The 14,397-nt window shown below is 34.4% G+C and overlaps 1 protein-coding gene across 1 annotated transcript in view; it reads left to right on the top strand.

The window, feature by feature from the left end:
- Positions 1 to 3,791: 3,791 nt before the first annotated feature.
- The window catches only part of SPSB4 (splA/ryanodine receptor domain and SOCS box containing 4), a 189,949-nt gene continuing 179,343 nt past the window's right edge, over positions 3,792 to 14,397 (top strand). Inside the window, exon 1 of the mRNA XM_053709977.1 lies at positions 3,792 to 4,204. The gene's annotated coding sequence lies outside the window, so the exon portion shown is untranslated. The remainder of the gene's footprint in view (positions 4,205 to 14,397) is intronic.

The raw sequence follows: 14,397 nt of genomic DNA, 5'->3' as shown, positions 1-14,397 counted from the left end.
CTCAGGGGGGCCACAGGGGGGGGCAGGGACATTTTTACAGGAGCACTGGCCCCTGTAGGCCCCCCGTGTAGAACCGCCACTGCCCCCTTCACATTTCTTTCTATGGCTGTATCTATATCTATTGTTATTTTGGTAGAATGCAAACATGCATAGGGATTATCTGCTGGAGCATGCCTAGAATGACTGTGTCCAAACACTGATAAGAGGGGTGGAGTTGGCTGTTCCAGGCAGCTTAGCTATGTAATTCATTTTGTTATTTTTTATTTTAAAATACTTGCCAGCAATTTTTAAACAATTTTTTTTATGCAAATTATTTTTAATTAATTAGCCCTTTTAGGATATGCACAGATCTCAACCTGTTTTATGTCCCTTTAAGTTGGGCAGGTGATATGACATCTAATTGTCTGTACTGCCTTTTATTTTAGAGAACAAAAAAAAAAGAGTTTTAGGATTGACAATGCACGTGAATAACAAAGGCACCTACAGAGACTTCTAAAATGCAATTTCAAATGTCTGCTTCCAATATACACGATTTATGTGCTGCCATGTCTTTATACATTGCTGTGTGTACAATAATGGGATACAAAAAGAGCAATTCCAGAGCAGGAGGTCATCATGATATCAAGTTGAAGGGGAGCAGATTCAAGAGTAATTTGTGGAAGTGGCTAATTAATGGAATAAACTTCTATAAGTGGTGGTAAGGGCAAACACTGTGCAGGAATTCAAGAATGCCTGGGATAAGCACAAGGCTATCCTACAAATGAAATAAGCTTACAATTTTAGGAAATTTTGGGATTGTTGGACCTATGGTTCTTATCTGCTGTCAAAATCTTTGTTTGCGTCATAAACACCTTGCAATTACAGCACTTTTATTCAGTTTTGCAATATAATTACATACTGGGTGAGTTTGAAAATGTTTGGAATGTATTATAACCTTGTTTGTGCAATTGTGTTTCAACAGTCAAACTCCAACTACAAATTACCTTATTTGGAGGAGCCAATGCAGACTTGTTACTGGAGTAGACACAATTATCTACAGTCATAGTATTAGTAAAATCTCCACTTGTTTGCAGTTCTTATCTGATAATCACTGCTGAAGACAATTAGGGGCAGCTATGTGGTAGGGTTAGGCTTATAAAGCCTGCCATATACACTTCTAGTTCTTAGAATAGTAAACTCTTCATTTTCAGACTGAAATGGCCAGTAAACACCTTAAGATTTTATATAAATGTCTTAGTTATGCAAAGTAAAACAACTTTGCAAAGTACTTTCAAGGGACATGAAACCCAAAATGACAAGATGCATATTTGTGCTGCCACCAATCAGCAGCTAGCTCCAAGTAGAGCATTGCTAAATGAGAGCGTACCTAGGTATGGTTTTCAATAAATAATACCAAAAGAATGAAGCAAATTGATAATTAAAGTAAACTGCAAAGTTGTTTAAAATTACATGTTCTACCTGAATCATAGAAGTTTAATTTTGACTTTACTGGCCCTTTAAATATTTATTTGCCTCCATTTCATGTAATTTAGTTCTGAACACTGTGTACTTCTCAAGGCTAAGACAGCTACATGTATTTCCCTAACTGGTTTCAGTAGCTAATAACTTCACAACAATGAAGTTTATACAAACATAATGACCGGGGCTGGCTTTGGCTCCTGAAGAAGAAAGCCCAGATTGAAAGTCATGGGTGGAATTTGGCTATTGTTCAAACAATATGTTGATTAAAAAAAAATAGACATCAAAGCAAGACAACAGAAAAGTCTTGAAATTAAAGGGACATTTTTTTGCATAACTGTTTTGTATATGATCCATTATAAAGCCCATCTGGGAGTGTTTTTGTAACAATGTATAGTTTTGCTTATTTTTTAATAACATCAAATGTGCTGATTTTCAGACTCCTAGCCAAGCCCCAAAGTTTCAGATGTAGGGGCCGAATTATCAAATGGCGGGCGGACGAGGTGGCAGACGAGTCTTAAGATCGCTGCTTCTTAACTTCTGTTTCCAGCGAGCCAAAAGATTTGTGCGGAATAAGCATCATCCGTGCTTGGTAAATATACCCCATAGACTGAAGTCTACAGATTCCTGCTTGCTCCTGTTTGTGTAATGGGTCTTTTTATATGCATGGGATGGGGGAGTGTCTGCTCCTGCTTCCCCAGCCCCTTCCAATGGGTGTCCCAGACTAACCTCACCAACAGATCTAAACTGGGAGCTACTAAGTACGTTTTTAAAATGTTTTATACTGGATTTTTAGATCAGTATCTGTGCATATTATTCTTTATAGTAGTGTCTATTACATGCAGTTATATGAAAATTGATGTATGCTGTCCTTTTAAAAGGTTTAGTATTCCTATAAATTACAGGAAAATGAAGCAAAACAAAAAAGGTATATTGCAAAGGTTGTTTTTTAACTGCACATAATTATATATAGTATAATGCAATATCAAAATGTTTACTGTCCCTTTAAAAGGAGAAGTAATAGTGAAAACAATATACAGGTGTTGTGTAGCATCAAAAAGTAGATGTTTTTCTATTGTTAAAAATAAATAAATAAATAAATAAATAAATGAATGCTGGTAGATGCTGGGGCCAGTAGCAGAAGGCTATGAGGGCCATATGCTGTCCCCGGACTGACAGCTGCCACCACTGGTGTATTGCAATTCATTATATATTTTACACAGCAAAAAAAAAAAAAATGTTCCTGATCAATCTTCATCACTGAGACATTTAACCCCCTGGCTGCCAAAAAAAGGCTGCAAAGTATTGTCATGCAATTTTTTTGTTGTCGATCTTGAAATAAATTTATTAGCAACACAATTTCCTTTTGAAAATGGGGAGTGTACTGAATACTATGCTAGGAAAAATGTAAATGATTTATTCAGACAGCATCAGAACTTTTTATATATTTTTTTTATATATTTTTTTTATGATCTTAAAATAAAATGAAATAAATGTCATAGCTCCATTTAGATTATTTTTTATTTATTTCAGAGAACATCATCAGTAGCAAAGTAGGATGATTAGTCAAAATTATAGCTTATTTAAACCTAATCTTGCTGATGCATAGCATTAATAATAGTTTCCTTCTTCATACATACACTTTAATAAAATTGATCTTTTCCCCCCTCTATGCTGACATTTGAGGATTAAAATGTATGGTGACTTTTGTGTAAACCACTTCTGTACAGTTTAGGAAACAAATTGCTAAATTTAACAGAAAGTCCAAGTTCCTGTGTGGGCACAAAAAAAACTGTGCAGAGGGCAGACCAATGAGCCATTACATGGCTCCCTATATCTGTTTTGGGGAAAACATTTCAAGCCGCCTATTAGTAAAGAAAATAAACTTGATCAACTTATTTAGAGAGTATAATAAATGTGACATTAAAAGTCATAAATTTGATAATTACTTGAGCTTCACTGGAGAGTGTGTTTTACTGGGAGAAAGCTCATTGTTTGCATAAAAAACAACATGAATGGGAATTACAGCCCCTTTATTAGTGCCTCTTTCAATGACAATGCGCAGTCACCACTGGAAGCATCAAAAAAAACGGAAGATCATCTACCATTTGCAGGATAAGGATACTTCCAGTATCAGCCAGCTGGTGGTCTCCTCGCATTGTGTGCTCTCGCTAGAGAAGGAAAAGGCAAGGGGGCGTCTCCATCTGTTCCTAATTCCCCGGCCATTGGATTAGTTAGTCCTAACTGATGAGATCAGCAGGGATCAGCTTTCAGGATGGGGGCACTGCTTCTGCACTAGGCTCTTCCCATCTGGGCTGGCTCTCCAGCATGAAGGCGCTAGGGCTGACAAAGGTAATCTTTAAACACAAAGCAAAACTGGCCCCTTAGGGCTCCAGCATAAACCTAACGAAGACAAAAGGGTATGCAGCTGGATAAAGACCACCTCTTTGTTGGATACCTGGTGTATTCTTCCATTCTCTGAACATTGTGTTTGTGGTGGCAAATAACAGTGCCTTCAACTCCCAGGGTGGATCAGATGTGGCTAAAGCTGTGCTCTGGACCTTGAATGCTGGAATATCTTCTGCTAATAACTTGGAAGATCAGTCTGGAGACTGAGCTCTCACATCTGGGAAGCACAGAGGATTTTAACTCTTTCATCAAATATAGCTTTTTATTTCCTCTTAGAATTGGTTTGTATCGTATATGTGGATTTAAAAGACATTTACTGGATATACTAAGAATAGAGGTAAGTGCTTTCGTTTGTTATAGAGATATAGAGGGTTAATAATATATAACCCAGGACACCGTTGCTTCTTGATGAAAAACAGCTCCACCTTTTTAACCTTTGTTTTTTTTAAACTAAGTAATGCAGTGCAGCCCTTTGGTATTTCAGGTGCTAATAGATTTTGTATGTTCATGAAGGGTAAATTATATGCATCTATACCTTTTTTATTGATTAAATATAAGTTGGGTAGTGCATAAACAAGTCAGACTCACACCAGTCTCCACAATGCTTCAGCTGTCTTTGTTTATCTAAGGAATGTAGTCAGACTTTATCTTTTAGCTAATCATCTCTAGTAACTCCTCTCAAATGCAATTAACATCAAACACCAGTGATGTGCATACATTATGAATCTATTTTTGCAACCATCACACTTGCTGTTTACACTAGGAAGTTCTATGGAAACAACTGTAAGCTTTATTGTGTCTACATATCCAGGGTTTGTAACGTTTCAATATACTTTGAATGTAGTAGAACATATGGGTGTATTTTTGGGGAATGTTCTTGTTCAAGACAGAGCTGACAGTGATAAACAAACACAGTGTACTTTCCCATGTTTCAGTGACTTAGGCATCAAATGTGTTATTTTAATATTTATGAAATTCATATGGAAAATCCCAGCATGACCCTCATCTAATGCATCTTATTGTACCTATAAGAGCTTGCACTGTCACTGACCTTTTTATCCCTCTGCCATACAATATTAAAGCAGGCCTCTTTGTATAGCATATTTTCTGTTCAGATACACAGTCACTTACTATATCCATGTCCACATATTACTTGACTAGTTACCCAACATTGTATATAGTAAGTGGATTGCATGATGTTGTAAGCAGCTGTTTCCGCAATGTCTATAATCTAATATAAAGAGGACAGACATGAAGGGGTGGGGGTATTGCAGTCCTTGTAGACAAATTATTCCTTCCTTGCATATGGTATATATTGGATTCTGTGCTTCATGATGTATCTAATATTACAAGCCATTAAGCAGTCCTGTAAACATTATAGTGAGTGTTTTTATTTAAGGTCACTGAACAGAGGTGACTTCAAATAGCCTTATTAATAAATATGACTGTAAGTGTTTTTTTTTATTACCTCTGTGACAAAATGCTCATAAACACACACACATACATACATACATACATACATACACACACACACACACACACACACACACACACACACACACACACACAAATATATATATATATATATATATATATACACGTGTATATATAATATCATCAAATAAATATAAAGTCAATATATTGCAGTGTAGAATTATAAATGATTTACTTGTATAACACAAGCATTTTATATTAATAACACAATAGCATCACATTGGTTCTTTATTAAGCTTGCGTGCTATGTTTAAATAGTAAGTGTATTATTATCACAGTTGTCATATATAGTTGTCATTCATTTACACTATGAAACACTAGTAGGACAAGGTTTTTGTAACTGAATTTGTATATAATTTAAGATTATTGAACCTCAAACACAAACAAGTACTTCCTCATACAGATTGATAGCTTTTCTGTCTGCAAACAACAAAAAATAAATACAAATTTATGTTTTATTTTAGGGACTATTTGCCCAACAGTTTTGGAATGTGGATTTATTTTGTTTCTCCTTGTAAAGTAGTATCAGTGTTTAGTATGCTTTAGCTGTCAGTTATGATTGTTGGGTAAATATGTAAAATCAGTTAAAATTGTTGGGTAAATATAACGAGACAAACAAAAATGGAGTCACTAAACTTTTTTAAAAGGATAGTAAAGTCCAAATTAATCTTTCATGATTCAGATAGGGCTTGTAATTTTAAACAACTTTTTAATTTACTTTTATCATCAAATTTGCTTTGTTCTTTTGTTATTCTTAGTTGAAAGCTAAACCTAGGTAGGCTCATATGCTAATTTCTACGCTCTTGAAGGCCACCTCTGCATTTGACAGTTTTTCACAGCTAGAGGGCGTTAGTTCACGTGTCTCATATAGATAACAATGTGCTCATGCACGTGAAGTTATTTAAGAGTCAGCACTAATTGCCTGAAATGCAAATCTGTCAAAAGATCTGAGATAAGGTGACATTCAGCAGAAGCTTAAATACAAGGTAATTACAGAGGTAAAAAGTATATTTCTATAACAGTGTTAGTTTTGCAAAACTGGGGTATGCTAAATAAAGGTATTATCTCTCATTTTAAACAATAACATTTTTGGTGTTTACTATCCCTTTTAAACTGATATTGTATTTACATATGAGTCCATTACCTTAGTGGGGGTTTTATATTTACAAAATGTAACAATTGTAATTATTAACACAAGATTTGATAAGTTCGCTTAATTAATGAGGCCATGAAATTCATGTAGGAAAATAACATAAATAATAAAGTGATCTACACAGGATCACATTCTCATTTTTTATGCTTACAAGTTATATAGCTGCACTCAATGCCTTTTTTTTCTAAATTGTTAATTCACTTACATTTGGCAGCATTATTAATGCTTTCCTGTAAGTCAGGGCCCTTGCAGTGTAATGGAGAGATTCCCATTGGGAAAAAAAGTAATGCAGCATGTTTATATATTCTGTTAAGCAGGACAGATGCACACTGTTGCTGTTATCTTTATATAGCACAACAGATTCCTTTAGCTGCAAAATGTGATATCTTTAAAGGGCCGTTAAACTCAAAATGTGATTCTCCATAAAATATGTAATTATGCAAAATAAATTAAAAATGTACTTTTCAGTATTTCTTTTTAAATTTCCCTTTACTTTAACACTAGTGTTTTTTCCACTTTCTGCAGATAATCTGGAGTGGATTATGCAGGACTGTTAAAGGGCACTAAAATCTCTGAGATTATTTTCTTTACAGCTGTAGTACCTAATTGGTCTCAGCAGGAAAGATCAGATGAGAATAACAAGGCTTCTAAACCCAGCATAATTCTGTCACTATATAAATCCCTTGTAAGACCTCAGTTCTGGGGATCAATTTAAAAAAAAAAAAAAAAAAAAAAGACATTGCAAAATTAGTAAAAGGTTCAAAGAAGGCCCACAAAACTAATAAGCTGAATGGGGAATTTAGACTATGAGGAGAGATAAAACAAACTGGATAGATTTTTTTCTCTAGAACAAAAGGCACTTGAGAGATGATATGATTACTTATATAAATATATCCAAGGCCCATATACAGAGTTGGCAGAAGCTTTGTTTAATCCAAGGCAATTATTTGTGGCAAGAATTCATTCTTTAAAGGGACAGTATACTATAAAATTGTTTTTCCCTTAATGTGTTTCCAATTACTTTTTTTACCAGCTGCAGAGTATAAAATGTATGAGATTTGCTTTTTTAACGTTTACTTGTGTATATGAATTAGCTGATTTTGTGTTTTGAAACCACAACCTAATAAAATGGGTTGAGCTTGTAGGTATAATCAGATCTCATTACTTTATGACATTGTGTACATATACCTGCTTCTTTATCTTATATCTGACCATAAACCAATCACCAATACTTGGAGAGAACAATGGAAAATTAACATTTTATTACTTTATCTCTTCTATAACCCACTGGGAGTGTAATTTCTTCTACGGGCTGTGTTAACGCAGCTTGGCCTCAAGGCCAAAAACTTTAAGGATAGGTTGGGATACTTACTACAGGCTACATAAACTATTTCAAATGCCAATATAAGAGCAATGGAAATACTTGTAAATAGGGTTGCACTGATACCATTTTATTATGACTGAGTACAAGTACCGATATTTGTTTTCAAATACTCGCCGATACAAATTACCGATATTTTTTTTTTTAATGTCATGTGACAGTTTACCAAGCACAATACAGACTTATTATTTAAGATTCATTCTTTATAATTATAAAGGGCTGTAATTCAAAAGACATTATGAAATAATAAAAAAGTTCACTGAACATGTTTATAAATAAAAAATATTACAATAAAATATTAAATTTAAAGGGGTGATACAATTGGGTTGTAGGGCTGTTGTATAACACCAATCTGACATGTGTAAGGAGGTTCGACTCTAATTTGAACAGTCTTTCACTTTCCACACTACTGCATGGGGCAGAAAGATATTTTTGGACCATTTTTGCCAGAGCTGTAAATCTGTTTATTAACTGCCCAGTACTTCAGGGGTTTGTCTGAACGAGGTACAGTGATCTCTCCTTTACAATAATACAAATAACAACAATTTGTATTGTCAGAACAGTAGTAAACAATGTTTAGTTTAGTCTCCACTCCAGTTTAAAATGAAATGGGAACATGCAGTTTGAAAAAACGCCACAAGATAGCATATGGGTAGGAAGTAGAGGTATCGGTTTAATTATCAGTGCATTTGCACAAGTACAAGTACTCATGCAAATACTTGGTATCGGTACCGATACCAATACTAGTATCGGTATCGGTGCATCCCTACTTGTAAACAATTGAATACACTCCAGCAGGTAAAGTGGATCATTGGGAGCAAATTAATGGTGAGAAAGAAGATTTAACCCCCAAGCAACGTAAATGTTTTATTCACTGTAAGAACAATTAAATTGTGGAACTCATTGCCTAGTAGGTAGTGAATGCCAATTCGTTAGATGCATTTCTGGATAGTATCAGAATTCAGGGATATGATAGATTGTGTTAAATAGGTCAACTTTTTATGGCATTATGCAAGCTCAGTTAGAGCTTCTTTATTGTTAATCACATGATATGTATAGGTTAAACTCGATAGGCTTCTGTCTTCCTTCAGCCTCATCTACTATGTTACTATGTAAAAGTGTGGCAGCAATTACTGTGATGAAACTAAAACTTTATACTTCTTAAATATTTATGTTACTAATCTATTTTTAGAAACGACATCTGCATAATATTCTCAGGCTTAAATTTGCTTGCAATATTTTATGTCTAGCATTTTTAAGGTTTTAGTGTTCCTTTCAAATCTACATTCCATTGCTCGATTAATACATGAGTTAATTAATATTTGTCCCTATGTGACCACAGTAAATTAAATAATATAAACATACTCAAGACTTTTCAAAGGGTGTCTTCCTGACCTCTACAATAATGCAGTTGTGTTAAAAATAATTTTAAATGCTTTGAAAACATTTATTTTGTGGGCACATTTTCTGCAGTTTAGTGTTTAAAGGGATACTAAACCAACATTTTTCTTGCATGATTCAGATAGAGCATGCAAATTTTAAGCAACTTTCTTATTTATTCCTATTATCAATTTTGTTTCATTCTCTTGCTATCTTTATTTGAAAAAGCAGGAATCTAAGCTAAGGAGCCGGCCCATTTTTGGTTCAGGCACCTGGATAGAACTTGCTGATTGGTGGGTACATGTAGCCACCAATCAGCAAGCACAACCTAGGTGCTGAACCAAAAATGGGCCGGCTTCTATGCTTACATATTTTTCCAAATAAAGATAACAAGAGATTGAAACAAAATTGATAATATGAGTAAATTAGAAAGTTGCTTAAAATTGCATGCTCTATCCGAATCATTAAGGAAAAAAAATTGGGTTTATTATTTCTTTAATTGGTGATATATACTGTGCATATAAATATACAAATAAAAATACTTTAATGGGGTTTTCCCCTTCTTATCTATCTCTTCCTTTGAGGATAATTGGAGACCAATATGAATCGGGCAATAAAAGAGAGTGTCTTTTAATTGTCCTCAGCAGAAGATAGATAAGGGTTAACATGGGGGCACCCATTATTTTAAAGTAGTTCAGTAGAATTAAGATAAAAAGGGGGGGTAAAATAAATAATTAAAGTATATTGCTGTTTTGTTTTTTAACTACACACATTTCTAATACAATCTCAAACTTTTAAAACTGTTTTTTTTTTTTGTTTAATGGAGAAAACAAATGTGATAAAATACAAACCCCAAGGGTTAAAAAGACCTTTCTCAAAAGTGCCTACAATGCAGATTAGATTTCTGAAAATATACAGGTTTGTGCATTACTGAGAATGGTCTGATATGTTTATAGACCTGCTGTTCTCTATCTTATCTATTATTTAGGACACCTTCATTCTACCAAACTTTGCTCCCAAAAGGAATTTACAATGGACCCTTGTTTTGAAAATACAGGTGAATGATTAATAGTTAACAGCTAGTATATTTGGTTCCTTTACAATATGATGAAGATGTGTTTGAAAGCATCATAGTTCACTGGCTTCGGCCATTCTTTCATAATGTCCCCAGCTAGAACAAAAAATGGCTTATAATGGTAAAGTAAAGCTCTATAAAGGGACGATGTACTTTACATTTTTCTCTGCTTTAATGTATTCCCAGTTTATCATTTTTGTCTTTAGGAGTGTATAAAATTGTTTAGAAATAACTAATTTACCTGTATTTTGTCATCTTATATATTTGCTTCTTTTTGTTTTTAAACCTCTACTTATACTAAAACTTTCAATGTTGTAGTAATGACTACAGAATAGTTATGTAAAATAAAAGGCATCAGATTAAACCACTTCCTAGCCAGGGTTGGAGAGCCCAGTCGTCCTTAAAGGGTATTTCTGCACCAGCTTTAAATACAGTGAACTTTTGTCTGCTGCTTGTCTGAATTGACTGTCCCTTTAAGTCTTGTGGTGAGATGGTACATTGTACATGCCAGCTAGATTAATGGCTGGCAATGCTGAGATAACGTGGGGAGTAAAAATGAAGTGCACACTGCAGAACCACAATTCAGTTAAATGCTCATATAATTCATGTTTTCATAACCTTTTTTTTTCCTCATAACAACTGATGAGATGACAAAGTCATTTTGTTGGCTGTTTGTGATACAGGTTTAAAGCAATTCCTATGTTTGTATCACACATGACTTTGTGTCACATTATAACAGATGTTTCACACTATCGATCACATCTCATTGCATAAACAAATCAGATATTTATTCATTCAGATTTTTAAAGAGACATTCTAATGCACACATGATATAATCTAATTGATCAGAGTTTGCATTAAACTATGGCCTATTTTCTACTGCTGTTGTAAATGGTGCTAACATATTCTTTAATGGAGATACTTCTTGTTACCACCGGTTTACACATTTTACAATGGCCATAGAAATTAGGCCTATGTGTTTAACCCCCAGATATAGTCCCGTTTGGGAGCCGTATTACAACTCTTAAACAGGGAGCAGATGGTTATTGGCAGCTATGTGAATGCTGCTGATCCTAAGTGTTCTGCTTTGTTATATTCCCCATAAAATGTTTAGTCATGCATAGTTAAAAAAAAAAAAAAAAAGTTATTCTTTTATTATTTATTTTGCATGCTTTTTCTGCAATTTACCTCTGAAAATTGTTTTTGTTTTACTGCTCTAGTCAGTGCATTTGTAATTCAGAAGCTTGACCCTACAACATGCTACACAGCATTTGCTGAATCAGTGATAGGATAAACATACTCCAGGTGCTTTCCATGGGGTATGTCTATGTACTGCAAACAGTGCAAACTTTGCTAACAGGTTCCCATTTTAACCCTTTCCTGCCGTTAGGACGTTCCATGCCGTCCTAACTGTGCTGGGCTTTTTCACCATTAGAAAAGGGTTAAATGTTTTTAAAACCTTTTTGTTTTGTATGCAGATCTTTTGCAATGTGGTGCTTATTTGTTAACATAAGAGTATGCATATAAAAATGGCTTTAATGTCCCTTGAGATGTGTTCCCTTGATCTTTCCAATGTATATATATTTCCAGTGTGTGCATATATGACTAACTAGTGTATTCCTGTAGTAGACATAATTATTCAGTCCAGGCACTGAAAACAATCTCTTTTAGTATATTTGTGTAAATTTTACTTTAAAGTGAATGCAGTTTAGCTCTTTATTGATAATGAAGTGAAGAAACGAAAACACAGTTAAAAACGCTCACATTTATAGATGGGTTAAGCAATTAATAATACATCTAATACACATATATTTCAGTAGTGATGTGTTGAGCTCTTCTGTAGTGCTTAGTAATGTATTTACAATCCTGTTTCAATAAGGTTTCCGGTTAAAGTATTTTATAAGATATCCTTCCTGATTTTTGAATTTTATCGACCTTCTGAACAACAAACTAAATATACAGCACTGGAAATGACAAGATAAAAATTTGAGAATACAATTTCTTTTCTAGTATATTAAATACATTAACTATAGTACAAAACCATGCCAAAGTATATTCTGTTTGAATGATTATTAATAAATTATCTTTTAAAACAAACAAAAAAACAATGTAACCTTTTACTGTTTCTCTTCTGGTTGTTAATTCTTTATTTTTGGAATCTCAGGTTTTGTTCATTGGGAACTTAAAATAGCTAGCCAGCTTGGCACCCAAATGGTTATTAGTGCTGTGACACAAATTAGATGCCAATTTCTCATGCCAACTCTAGTCGAATGGCACAGATGCAGTGAAGAATAGTAATGGTTGCAGTGCTTGGGGAAAAGCTCAGTTTGCATTATGTAAACCAAGAAATGAACCTTGACGTGTGCCCATCGAGGCGCAAAGAACTCGCTGTCTGCAAAAGACACTTCTGATTCATTTGCAGAGCTAATTTATTTCTATTGTCCTGGGAAGACCATGCAGAGTTATTGGAAATTGGCAAGGAGGGGGTCAGTAATTTGTGTCTCCATTTTGCCGTGCATGACTGCATTAAGAGATTCTGGTAACTATTAACAATGGCACCCAGTATTATTCTTCATTTTAAATGGCTTATATGAAGTGAATCCATTTGGTAAACAATAAGTGCCTGCTTCATGTATAGTGGCCTATTGTTCCTCTACACCAGTGCTTTCCAAACTGTGTGTCGTGACACATTAGTGTGTCGGCAGCAGTGAGTAGGTGTGTCCCTGCTTCAACACATATTTTTTTTAATTTAATTTTTTTTTGGTTTCTGACTTTCCACCTGCCTGCTATGCATATCACGTGGTTGACACATGATTGATACCTAGTGGGTTACAGATCATCTAATCCTATTGGTGCAGCTCAGCAGGTACTGAAACTATTCCCTTTGGCGGCACATTGGCTCCTGACTGCAGGTGTAGTCTCATCAATCGGCTCGTGACTGCATGTGTAGTCAGTGAGTGGGACAGCAGTGTGTTTGCAGCGGGCAGTAGTCAGTTGGACTCGCAGAGGGCGGCAGCTTAAATGCTGAGCTGAAGTCAGAAGTCAAAGTGTTTTTTTTTTGCAGCTAGCTTCCAGTAGTGCATTGCTACTCCTGCTCTTGATATATGAATAGGAAGTGGAAGCTTAAAAATGCTTGATGATGAAAAGTGAGTGTCTTTATCTAATATTCCACCAAATATTCAGAAACTATGTTCATGCCATTAAAATAGTAGGTAGCTATTGGTGATATTAAACTTTTTTTTAATTCTTGCACATACATACTGTTACTTGTAAATACATTTTGTTATTATACTATTTATGTATGTGTCCGTATCTCTTAAAAAAAGTTGGCTTAACCTCTTGTTTGCTAGTACAACTGAATTACTGTGTCCCAAAATGATGTAGGTCTAAAAAGTGTGTCACCAACATAAAAAGTTTGGAAAGCTCTGCTCTACACATTGATAATGAAAAAGTTTTATAGTGTTTAACAATTGTAAGTAACCCTGCTATTTACAAGTCAAGCTAAATTATGTTATTATGTGGGTAATGAGAAGCTGAAAAGTTATATTTGTTTTAGATGGCATGTAGGATATTGTTTAATGAATTTATTGTTATCCTACTTCAGAAACAAAACACAACTTTTGCATTAAAGTGATGTGAATAATTCTTAAAATGACATAATATTTTATGTACAATTTGATATGCACGGACACTGTAAACATTTGTACTGGCAATATTATGTATGTTTGTGTGTATGTGTTTATGTATATGTATGTGTGTGTATGCTTTCAGATTGCCGGCTTGAAACATTTTTTGAGGTGTCAATCTAGTGTTGAAAGAAAGTTGCCTTTTTAACACTTTGTTTTGTTTTGCAAAGTACTTTACCATAGAATGTTGGGCTGTACACACAAGCATATTATTGGCATTCATGTCCCATTTAAAACATTACATTTTTCTTTCTTTGATATTTCTGGAAGCACCAGAGGTACCACTTCCTCAGGTGCTTACATTGCTCCTCATATTCTGTAAATTACTTCTGAGAATACTCACAGCCAATTCATAGCAGAT

The sequence above is a fragment of the Bombina bombina genome, chromosome 4, assembly GCF_027579735.1.
Source record: "Bombina bombina isolate aBomBom1 chromosome 4, aBomBom1.pri, whole genome shotgun sequence".
Lineage (NCBI taxonomy): Eukaryota > Metazoa > Chordata > Amphibia > Anura > Bombinatoridae > Bombina > Bombina bombina.
The sequence above is the reverse complement of the archived record's forward strand: the minus strand, read 5'-3'. Positions and strand labels throughout refer to the sequence as shown.